Raw genomic sequence first — 12841 nt, forward strand, 5'->3', positions numbered from 1 at the left:
GGTGTATATGTGCCATATTTCCTTAATCCAGTTTATCATTGATGGACATTTGGGTTGGTTCCAAGTCTTTGCTATTGTGAATAGTGCCGCGTTAAACATACGTGTGCATGTGTCTTTATAGTAGCATGATTTATAATCCTTTGGGTATATACCCAGTAATGGGATCGCTGGGTGAAATGGTAATTCTAGTTCTAGATCCTTGAGGAATCGCCACACTGTCTTCCACAATGGTTGAACCAATTTACACTTCCACCAACAGTGTAAAAGCGTTCCTATTTCTCCACATCCTCTCCAGCATCTGTTGTTTCCTGACTTTTTAATGATCGCCATTCTAACTGGCGTGAGGTGGTATCTCATGGTGGTTTTGATTTGCATTTCTCTGATGACCAGTGATGATGAGCATTTTTTCATGTGTCTTTTGGCTGCATAGTTGTCTTCTTTTGAGAAGTGTCTGTTCATATCCTTTGCCCACTTTTTGATGGGGTTGTTTGTTTTTTTCTTGTAAATTTGTTTTAAGTTCTTTGTAGATTCTGAATATTAGCCCTTTGTCAGATGGGTAGATTGCAAAAATTTTCTCCCATTCTGTAGGTTGCCTGTTCACTCTGATGGTAGTTTCTTTTGCCGTGCAGAAGCTCTTTAGTTTAATCAGGTCCCATTTGTCTATTTTGGCTTTTGTTGTCATTGCTTTTGGTGTTTTAATCATGAAGTCCTTGCCCATGCATATGTCCTGAATGGTATTGCCTAGGTTTTCTCCTAGGGTTTTTATGGTTTTATGTCTAACATTTAAGTCTTTAATCCATCTTGAATCAATTTTTGTATAAGGTGTAAGGTAAGGATGGAGTCTCACTCTATTGCCCAGGTTGGAGTGCAGTGGCATGATCTCGGCTCACTGCAACCTCTGCCTCGTGGGTTCAAGCAATTCTCCTGCTTCAGCCTTCCAAGTAGCTGGGATTACAGGCACCCGCCACCACGCCTGGCTAATTTTTGTACTTTCAATAGAGACGGGGCTTCACCATGTTGGCCAGGCTGGTCTTGAACTCCTGACCTCAGGTGTTCCACCCGCCTCAGCCTCCCAAAGTGCTGGGATTATAGGTGTCAGCCACTGTACCCAGCCTGGACTTTTTTTTTTTAAGTCACATATGTGTATGAGTCTGTTTACTGTGTTATTATATGAAATGCTTTTCTTACTGTGGAATGCAGGAAAAAAATTGGAAAAATTGGCTTAGGAACCTATGCTTTTAGGTAAGTCTTATAAAGCTTTAAAAAAAAGGTCTTGGAAATAATATAAAGCAGAAATAAGCAAAATAGAAAATTAAAGAAACTAAATAGTTTGGCATTTTGAAAAGATCACAAGATCAATAAAATTGACAAACCCTTAGCTAGACTAAGGAAAAAGAGAATAGACTCAGCTAAAGTCAGAAATGAAAAAGGAGACATTGCAACTGATGCCACAGAAATACAAAGGATCATTAAGTGACTATTATGAACAATTATATGCCAACATATTGGCTAACCTGAAAGAAACTGGTAGATTTCTAGAAACATACCAAGACTGAATAATGAAGAAATAGAAAATCTGAGCAGACCCATAAGCAGTAAGGAAATTCAATTAGTAATCAAAAATCTCCCAGGACCACATGGCTTCATTGGGGAATTCTACCAAACATTTAAAGGAGAATTGACACCAATTCTTCTTAAACTCTTCCAAAAAATGGAAGAGGAAGGAACACTTCCAGACTCATTTAATGAGGTCAGCATTACCCTGATACCAAAGCCAGAGATACTATAAGAAAACTACAGGCCAGTATCTCTGATGAATATTGTAAAAATCTTCAACAAAATACTAGCAAGATAAATTCAATAAGACATTAAAAGGATCTTACACCATGACCAAGTGGAATTTATCTCTGGGATGCAAGGATGGCTCAACATATGAAAGTCAATAAATATAGAATATATACCATATTAACAATTGAGGACAAAAATCACATTTCAATTGATTCAGTAAGGGTACTGACAAAACGTAATACCTTTTTATGATAAAAAACACTCAACAATCTAGGAATAGAAGGAAATTATCTCAACATAATAAAGGTAATATGTGAAAAGCCCACAGCTAACATAATCATTAGTGAAAAATGAAGTTTTTCCTCTAAGATCAGAAACAAAGCAAGAATGCCCACTCGTCACTTTCTTCAACATTGTAATAGAAATTCTAAGCTAGAACAGTTAGATGAGAAAAAGAAATAAAAAGCATCCAAATTGGAAAGGAGGAAATAAGATTATCCCTAATCACAGATGACTTGGTTTTACATGTACAAAACCAAAAAATAAAAATAAAAAAACTGTAAGAACTGTTAAACCAATTCAGCGAAGTTGCAGGATACAAAATCAACTCTCCAAAATCACTTGTGTTTCTGTGCACTAACAATTAAGGAAATAAAGAAAATCTCATTTACAGTAGCATCACAAAGAATAAAATGCATAAGAGTAAACTTAATCGAGGGGAGAAAGACATACATTGAAAACTATAAAACATTGCTGAAAGAAATTAAAGATACAAAAATATGGAAAGACATACATTTGGTATTATTATGCTGAAACTAAAGCCAGACAGATACTACTGGTTGAGCATCTCTACTCCAAAAATCCAAAATTCAGAATGCTCCAATGAGCATTTCCCTTGAGTATGACCTTTGAACATTGTCAGCACACAAAAAGTTTTGGATTTTGGAGCATTTTGGATTTAGGATTCTTGTATTAGGGCTGCTCAATCTGTACAAGAAGACCAATATTCCTGATGAATATTGATGCAATACTGTTGTGGATTGGAAGACTTAATATTGTTAAAATGTCCATACTGTCCAATCTACAGAGTCAGAACAATCTCTGTCAAAATCCATACAACGTTTTTTGCAGAAACAGATAAAACCATCCTAAAATTCATACGGAATCTCAAAGGAGCCCGAATAGCCAAAGCAGTCTTGAGAAAGAAGAACAAAGCTGGAAGCCTCACACTTCCTGATTCCGTAGCATATTACAAAGCTATAGTGATCAAAACAGTGTGGTATTGGCATACAAACAGACATATAGACCAATAGCACAGACTAGAGAGCCCAGAAAGAAACCCACATATAGTCAAATGATCTTTGATGTGCATACCAAGACTACACAATGGAAAAAAGGATAGTTTCTTCAACAAATTGTGTTGGGAAAACTGGATATCCACATGCAAAAGAATGAGGTGTACCATATACAAAATTTAATTAAAAATGGATTAAATATAGGAACTGAGAACCTAGAAAAAAACAGGGGAAAAGCTTCTTGATATTGGAATTAGCAGTGGTTTCTTGCATATGACATCAAAAGCACAAGTAACAAAAACAGCAAAAACATGTACATCCAACTTAAAAAAAACTAAAAAAGTAAAATACATCCAACTTAAAAGTCTTCTATACAGCAAATAAACAATTGTCAGAGTGTAAACACAGCCTAAGGAATAGGAGAAGATATTTGTAAACCATATGTTAGACAAGGGGTTAATATTGAGAATATATAAAGAACTTGACAACTCAGTAACAAATAATCTGAATAAAAAATGAGCAGAACCCAAACAGAGATTTCTCCAAAGAAGATATGTGCATGGCCAGCAGGCATGTGAAAAGATGTTCTACACAGCTAATCATTAGGGAGATGCAAATAAAAACCACAATATTATCTCACACCTGTTAAGATGGCCACTATCAAAGAAGAAACAGAAAATAACAAGTGTTGACAAGGATGTAGAGGAATTGGAGCCCTTGCACACTGTTGGTGGGATTGTACAATGGCACAGCTCCTATGGAAAACATATGGAAATTCTTCCTAAAACTAAAAATAGAACTATCATATAAGCCAGCAGTCCCACTACTGGGTATATTCCAAGGGAATGAGATTAGATGTTAAAGAGACATCTGCACTCCCATGTTCAGTGCAGCATTATTCACAGTAATCAAGATGTGGAAGCAATCTAAGTGTCCATCTGTGGCTGAATGGATAAAGAAAATACGGCATGTACCTACAACAGAATATCATCCAACCTGGTAAGGAAGAAGTTCCTGTCATGCTGCCTCATGGTTGAACCTTCAGGACATTTTGCTAAGTGAAATAACCCAATCACAAAAAGTTGAATACTTATATAATTTCACTAATATGAGGTATCTAAAGGAATTAAACTCAGAAACAGAAACTAGAATGGTGGTTGCCAAGGAAATGAGGAATTGTTCAGTGAGTGTAGAGTTTCTGTCATGTCAGATGAAAAAGTTTAGTGATCTGTCATACAATAATGTGCATATAGTTAAAATACTGTGCTATACACTTGAGAATTGTGAAGAGGTAAATTTATGTGTTTTTTTTTTTACTACAGAAAATGCACAAAAGGTCTATAAGCATACAAAACAAAATGTTACAGTGGTTTTCTCTGGAAGGAGAATGCAGATTTTTAGTTTTTGCTTTTAGGTTTATTGTAAAGTCCTTTTGTATTAAAATACAAAAAAAAAAAACAAACCACACCTTTTTTTCGTTACCTTTATACTATTAAAACTTTTCCTAAAAGTAGATTGTACCTTCCATTGTAGACCTTTGAGCCATCTATTATTTTTAAAACTGTACCCTGTTATACCCCATCTTTTTTTACTTGGAGACCTCATTCTTCAGGTAGCCTGTAGTGGCCAAGAAAAATAACTTTGTATCTAGTTTTGTCATCAGAACACTGAGCACTGTATAAAAATTCATCAATAAATATTAGCTGCTATATCCATAAAGTCAGCCAGTACTCCAAAGCTGTATACTGGCTATTGCTAAACAAGCAGAGTTTATTTAAATATGTGTTCCTTAGAACTTAATAATTCAGTTCCTTAGAACTGAATTCAAATGACTGGAGAACTGATTTTGTACAGGCTTTAATACTGAACTTTGTTAAGTCAAGAATGGCTTTTAAGGAAGATTTTGAATATGTGACATTTATTTATGTGTAAATACTGAGTCTCAAGGTGCTTTAATTGTCATGTGGTGAATAATAGAGGAGTGCGAAATATTATATTCTACCTAGTACTACCCTTGCATTTCTAATAAAGGTATGACAGAGCAGGTATTGCTAGAATTTCTAATCTCATAGTTGCTCACTTTTTGTTCCAGGATTTAAAAATTATTTATCTATGCCTTTATTACAGTTAACCCATTCATCTCCCATTTACATAATCAGTTTTTACCTTCCTATTGAATTAGTCTTCCTCACCTCATACTTGCTTCCTAGACTGTTCCAGTGGGATATTTATCTCCCCAATTCCATGAAGCCATTCCAGTGTTAACAACAACCCCATCTTGCTAAATCCAGTGGAAATTCTCAGTTCATCCTACTTGACCTTCCAACAGCATTTATCTTATTTTATTTGTATTTATTTATTCATTTGAGATAGGGTCGAAACCTCAGCCTGCTGGGTTCAAGTGTTCCTCCACCTCAGCCTCCTGAGTAGCTGGGACTATAAGGCGCATGCTACCGTGTCCAACTAATTTTTGTACTTTTTGTAGAGAAAGCGTTTCTCTTCTCTTCCTTTCACATCCCATACAATCAGTCTATCATGTTTTGTTAGCTTTGCTTTCAGATTCTATGATTAATCTGACCACTTCTTATGACCTCTGCTACCACCCTATACGTGCTGCAATAGCTTCCTAACAGGGTTCCTTCCTTCTACTCTTGTCCCCCTATACTTACATATTAGCTAGAATGATCTTTAGCAAAAGTAAGTCAGATCATGTTGAAACCTTCCAGTAATTCCCCAGCACTCTGAAAATAAAATCCGAAGCTCTTGGCCATAACCTACCAGCCACTACTCATTCTGGCCCTTAGCTGTCTTACTGACTTCTCCGCCCCTTCTTTTTTTTCTTGAGACAGGGTCTCACTCTGTCACCCAGGCTGGAGTGCAGTGGCACAATCTCAGTTCACTGCAGCCTCCACTTCCCAGGTTCAAGTGATTCTCCTACCTCAGCCTCCCAAGTAGCTGGGATTACAGGCGTGTGCCACCATGCCTGGCTATTTTTGGTATTTTTAGTAGAGAGAGGTTTCACCATGTTGGCCTGGCTGGCCTTGAACTCCTGACCTCGGATTACAGATGCGTGCCACCATGCCCGGCTTCTCCACCCCTTCCTATTCTGCTGATACCACACTTGTTTTCCTGTTACTTCTTGTCCATGACAAAATTCTCCTGCCTCAGAGTTTTTGCACGTGTTCATTCTTTTTCCTGGATTTCTCTTTTCCCTGATAATTTGTGTGTCTCTCTGACTCAATTTAAGCATCAGCTCAGGTGTTAACTCCTCAGAATGGTCTTCCTCACTTTACAACATGGTCTTCCCTTTATTTTCTGAATTTTCATCTCTGCTCCATTTTACTCTGTAGCCTTATACATTATAGGATGTGTTTAAATGTTTGTTGATTGATTGATTGTCTTCATCAGTAAGCTCCGTGAGACCAGGAGCTTTGTTCATTACTGTGTTCCCAATGCCTAAGATGGGACTTGGCACATAGTAGTTAATAAATATTTGTGGAATGAATGAATATTTAGTGATATAAATAAATGATATTTATTTAGTGCCAAATGCAGTGCAATGGCATTGTAGATACAAAGACAAAAAGAAACTAACTCTACACTGAAGAAGAGAGGCAGATGTGCAGACAAGTAACTATAAAGCAGTATGATAATTGCTTTAATGAAAGTGTATGTATGTAAAAGTGTGTGTATAGTGGAAGCTTATAGGAAGGACCTTAGACTATCAAGGAGAGTCATAATGAAGTTATAGAAAAGGTAACCTTTTCTATATAGTAATGAAGTTATAGAAAAGGAAGTTTTGAGGGTGGTAATGGAGCTAAATTATGTAGGATTGTATTTGTTATGCATAAAAGCTTGTGTGTGAAAAACCACTGAAGAATTTTGAACTGGGAAATGAACAGGAGAATCTGATTGGTCTTTTAGAAAGTCACTGAAAACAGTGTAGAGGTAGGTGATAGGACTTGGTAATTGATTGAAATATCAGGGATAGTGACTTCCCGGGTTTTGGCTTGAACAACTGGGCTGACAGTGATACTGTTCACCAAACTATGAAGTTGGGGAGAGGAGAGCAGTGAATTTTTTTTTTTTTAAGAGGATGGCTAGAATTTAAAAGTGTATAATTATCTTAGTGCCCAGAAATCTTATGATTTACTTGTATCACTTAATATAATTTTTAATACTACACTTAATTACAAACATAATAAATTTGCTTTTAAGGTACTTCCATGCCTTTACAAATGGACATATACACTGCTGAATGTCAGGACCAGGACATCTCTTAGTTTTGCCAGTTTGTAAGTAGACCAATGAGAAGAAAGAATACTCTTGATAGTGTAGTGAAACCAAGGAAGTTATTTTTTTAATATGCGAAGAAATGATTTGAAATTTACGGCCTTCCACAGTTTCAAACATAATAAAAAGCCTTCGTTTTCCAGAAAAAAAAAAAAGTTGGGAAAATGCTTCTAAATTTGTTGGAGCTGACTTTTACCTCTCAGATTGTTATCTAATTGGTTTTGTTTTCTGATTTATGGAACATGAATAGACTTTACTTCTTTGGATCCTTTAAAAAATCATTATAAACTAAAGTGTTTGTATGCAGATAAGCTTATCTGTACATTCATGGTTTACTTGATTTCTTGATTTGGTGTGTTCCTATGCTGGTGAAACCAACAAAACAGAAGGAGAAAAGCAGATTATATTTGTCCTGTGGCATTAGGGATATGGCAAGATCCTAGACCAGTGCTAACCCATTAGAATTATTTAATGTGGACCACAAATGTGAACCACATATGTAATTCTAAATTCTCTAGAAGCTACTTTTAAAAGTACAAAAATAAACAAATGAAGTTAATTTTAATGTTTTATTTAATGCAGTATATCCAAAATAGTATCATTTCAACATATAATCAGTATAAAAATAATGGACATTTTGCATTTTTTTGTATGAAGTCTTTGAAATCCAAGTGTATTTTATATGCACAGCACATCTCAGTTTAGACTAACTGCACTTCAAGTGCTTGATAGCTACTTGTGACTAATTGGACAGTATAGTCCTAGATCATTCTTAAACTAAAGAGTAGAGGTTGCTCAGCATTCTGCAACATTTGAGAGTATCTTTCCAACATCGAGTAATTTATGTGCTGCTTGTTTCATTTTCCTGTCAAGTATATTAGAGTTTCTTCTTTTGTCCTCTCATTTTCTTGCTTACAGTAATTTTGTCCAATAAATATCTGCTTATCAATATTCATTGCCTTTGCTTTCTCTTACATGTTTAATGTCCTATTATGCTAAAACAATAGCGTATCTTTAAATTTTAGTGATTTTGTTTTAATTACAAGAATACTGCCTGTTCTTTTTGTAACAAATTTAAACAATACTGTAGCATATGTTGTATAAAAAGATAATAATTCTTTATAATTCTTTTTCCTGTTTCAGTTCCTGCTCTCCCAGTTGTAATCAGTGTTAGCAGTTTAGATAATAGCTTTTTTTTTCCTCATTGGGAATATACACTTAAGAGAAATTCATGCTAATTGAGAAAATTAGTATTTGGAAAATACCTCTTAAAAGTAAACCTATTAAAAATGGAGACAAGATTTATTAGTTATTAATGAAAAAGATTTGTTAGGGACAGTATTCAGAAATGAAAACATTTTACTATATGTATATTGTTTTTCTATATGTTTAACAAAATTTAAATTGTAACTGCAGCTGTGGTAATTCTCAGAATTAACAAAGAATGATGTGATATCTTCCTGGTGTAATTTTTCCAGTAGAATTGTATAATAGTCTGATAGCATCCTTCATTTTGTGTTTCATTTATCTAGCATTTGTTATATAAAATAGACTTGTACATCAGTTTTATCAAAACTCTTGAGGGTTTCACCAGTTTCTCAAGATATTTTCTTAATCCTTTCTCTATTCTTATTCTGTCATCGTCCTTCTTTAGTTGTTGAGTGAATTGTCCTATCTTTAGTTGTTGAGTGGTTTGATTCTGCCAGAATCAAAGGATGTTGCTGTGAGATGAGCATTTTCTTTAATATTATTTTCACAGACTTGAAATCCTGCATTCTTTTGAGGGTTTGTATTTTCACATTACAACTGAGTTGCATTGTATTTACTTTGTATGATTGAGTATTTACAGCAATAGGCTATTAGTGAGAAATTGATTAACAAAACCAGGATACATGGTTGCAATAGGTGTTAGTGTCTAGTAGAAACAGATATCAGGGGACATTATGAATACTAGTGTATCATAAGGGCCTTGACTCCATCTGCAAACTTGTAACTTAAGGGATTCAATGTCCATTTAAGTAATAATAGCTAACTTTTATGGAGACTTTTACCATGCCTGGCAAATTTCTGTACACGAATATTTTTAGGTAATCTGCTCAGTGTGCCTATAAGTCTGTTACCATCCGCATTTTATGCGTTAAGTAAACTAAGGCTTAGAGCAATAACTTTTGTAGTATAGAATCTGGCCCATTGAAGACTTGTAAAATAGACTTCTGTTGGCACTGCTCAACACAAAAGGAAGAAAGCACAAATAAATAATATTAAGCACAAGAAAGGGGACATATAGCAGAGCTAAAGCAACAACAAGAACTTACTGTGAATAACTTTTATATCAAATTTGAAAAGCTAGGTCAAAGGCAGATTTTCTAGAAGAAGAAAGAGAAACTAGAATAGACCTTTAACATTAAAGAAAATGAATCATTTTTAAACATCTTCACCAAAAAGTATGAGTCCCAGACAGTGCTGCCAAGAAATTCTACCAACAGTAAGCCCACCCAGCCTTATTTTATAAATCTTTAACTTACATAGTGTGTCTTGCAGTAACCTTGGTAACCCAATCATATAACTCCCAGTACTGGGAGAGAAAATTGTAGACAAGTCTCATTTGAATATACATGCAAAACCCTCAATATTGACAAGCCAAATGAACAGGTAGGCATTTGTCCTGACATTGAATGTTCCATATTTTTCCATTTATTTGAAGTGCCACGTTTATTATAAAATGAATTCCATATAGATGTGGATCCATTTTAGGGGGGTTTACTTGTGTACTTAATCTTTCATCTTGAATTAAAAGCCTGTCCATTGAATCTTAACATTCAAGATATTTGCATTGGCATTTAAATGTATGAGAATTGTAATGGTCTGGTAGTAGTCTGGTAGTGAATGCTTTATATAAATATCTTTCTGTCGCATAGTTTTTTGCATATCATTTGAAGAGGATGCCAGGATTAGAACTCAATATACTGAATACCTCATTTGAGACATTTTATAATTCCAAAGAATATATCGTCATTCAAACATTTAGGTTGATAAAACTTAAAGATATTATTCAGAAAATAGATTTGAAATAAATATATTGTCTAAGTATTTTCCACAAAAATGTTTTCCTTCCATACCCTCCCATGTGCCTTGCCTCCTTCTCAAGGGAATTGGAGATGACTTTATAAAGGGACAGGGAAACAAATATTATCAGACACCTGAGATGCATTAGTCATTGCATTTGAACACCAAACTTAATTCTGTGTTTTCTAGAAAAGAAAGCAGAATGGGACACATGTTATGCTATGTCTGGTAAAGGAACTATATGACTTTGTCAGAGAGACAGCTTTCTTTCCTTTGTTTTATAAGTGAGACACTGGAAAGATGATAGTTGCCTTCAGCCTTGATTTTGCAAAAGTTAGGAAATGTTTTTTGGATGGATATTTTCTTTACTGACCAATGACTATGAAAGATGAGATTTTGTTTTTTTTTTAAAAAACAAGAGACGGGGTCTCACTACCTTGCCCAAGCTGGAGTGTAGTGGTTGTTCATCCACAGGCACAGTCATAGCACACTGCAGCCTTGAACTCCTGGCCTCAAGCTGTCCTCCCACCTCAGCCTTCCAAGAGCTCGGATTACAGGCGCATGCCTCTGGCTGAGATTTTAACATTAAATTTTAATTTAGTGAATCTTAGCGTTTGTAGTAAGCTAAGATAAATGATTTACTTTTGCTTTCAGAAAAACTCCAAGGCCTGACTGGTAAATATGGAGGGACCCCTCAAGTTGGAAAATCATCTGTTTTGCAACCATCACAGTAAAGATGGAATCAGAGAAGAATAATCAAATTTAGGATGCTACCTGGTTTTGATGAGGAAGCAGAAAATTTGCATGCTTTTAAAGTGATACCCCACACACCGCTTATTAATTGCAAAGGAGAAAATACATAGTAATTATACAGTAGAAAAATTGGACAATACTTGGACTGGATGATCAAAGTTAAGAGCATCACTGAAGGACAGGTGGAAATCATGTGCCTAAAGATGTGATGCCCTGAGGACACATCACCACCATGAAGTGTTCTGGCTGAAAATGTGTAACCTCAGTCTCATCATGGGAAGACATCAGACAAACCTTACATAAGGAGCATTCTCTTAAAAAATAGAGTGGGGGCCAGGCGCGGTGGCTCATGCTTGTAATCCCAGCACTTTGGGAGCCTGAGGCGGGCGGAACACAAGGTCAGGAGTTCGAGACCAGCCTGGCCAATATGGTGAAACCCTGTCTCTACTAAAAATATAAAAATGAGCCGGGCGTGGTGGCAGGCGCCTGTAGTCCCAGCTACTCACTCGGGAGACTGAGGCAGGAGAATCACTGGAACCTGCGAGGCGGAGGTTACAGTGAGCTGAGATTGTGCCACTGCACTCCAGCCTGGGTGACAGAGTAAGACTCCGTCACAGAAAAAAAAAAATAGAGTGGGGAGGGGAGCTGTTCTCCCAAAATGTCAATGTCATAAATGACAGCTTTCACTGTGGAGGTGTTCTAGAATGTCGGAGGCTTAAGACACCTGGCAATTAAAGGCACTACCTGACCCTAACTGGATCCTGTATGGAAAGGGAAATATTCTATAAAGGACATTACAGGATCGCTTGGCAAAATTGGATTACTTATGTTAAATGAAAGTATTATATTAGTGTTAAATATGCTGACATTGATAACTGTATTGTGGCTGTGTAAGAGAATATCCCTATTTATAGGAAATATAGTATACTTTGAAGTATTTAGGGCAAAGGGCCATGATGTCTGTAATTTGCCCTCAAAAATATTCAGGAAAAAAACTGCATGTATGTGTATGTAAAGAGAAGAAGAGGAGGAGGAATATGCATGATTGCAAATGATAAATGAAGTGAAATATTAACCATAGGTGAATATGGGTAAACGGTATAAGGGTACTATTTGTATTATTTTTACTTTTGTAACATCTATAGGTATGAAATTATTCCCAAATAAAATGTTAAGACAATATATATAGTTTAGCTATGGTGCATTCTGATGAACTAACAAATACAGAATTTGTTCTAGAAGAATGAATAGTTAGTATGCCTATTAGGCAGTTTCTCTCAAATATCAGATGTCTCATGTGAGTCTTCGGTAAATACTGGATTAAATCAATTCATGGTTGAATTACCCAGTGAGTGCCTTAAGTGCCAGTACTCAGTTGTTGATTGAAGAGGGGTCCATATGTTTTAGATACCAAATATGGGACAAAAAGCATTGACGTTCTGTTGTGAAAATATGAAAGCCCAATTTATTTTGTGCTTGTTCAATTTCTCATGAAGATGCATCAGAGAGGTACTTAAAGGAAGTTACCAATATTTTCTCTCAGGGAGCCGTGGAAACTGTAGAAGCAATTGGACAGATGCTCAGGTATGATCCCAGTGTTCAACAGTATAATATAAAAAAATGATTTGGCCTAAAATATTTTAAAG

General features: G+C 35.7%; 1 protein-coding gene across 14 annotated transcripts in view; it reads left to right on the top strand.

The window, feature by feature from the left end:
* R3HCC1L (R3H domain and coiled-coil containing 1 like) overlaps positions 1-12841 on the top strand; it is a 107217-nt gene that overhangs the window by 56447 nt on the left and 37929 nt on the right. For 3 of the 14 annotated variants that reach the window (XM_063670124.1, XM_063670126.1, XM_063670127.1), the window contains one exon: positions 11097-12779. The exons of 10 other annotated variants lie outside the window; for them this stretch is intronic. The gene's annotated coding sequence lies outside the window, so the exon portion shown is untranslated. The remainder of the gene's footprint in view (positions 1-11096; positions 12780-12841) is intronic. One more of the 14 variants, XM_063670131.1, reaches the window with a different exon arrangement.

This window comes from Pongo pygmaeus, chromosome 8, assembly GCF_028885625.2.
Source record: "Pongo pygmaeus isolate AG05252 chromosome 8, NHGRI_mPonPyg2-v2.0_pri, whole genome shotgun sequence".
Taxonomy (NCBI): domain Eukaryota; kingdom Metazoa; phylum Chordata; class Mammalia; order Primates; family Hominidae; genus Pongo; species Pongo pygmaeus.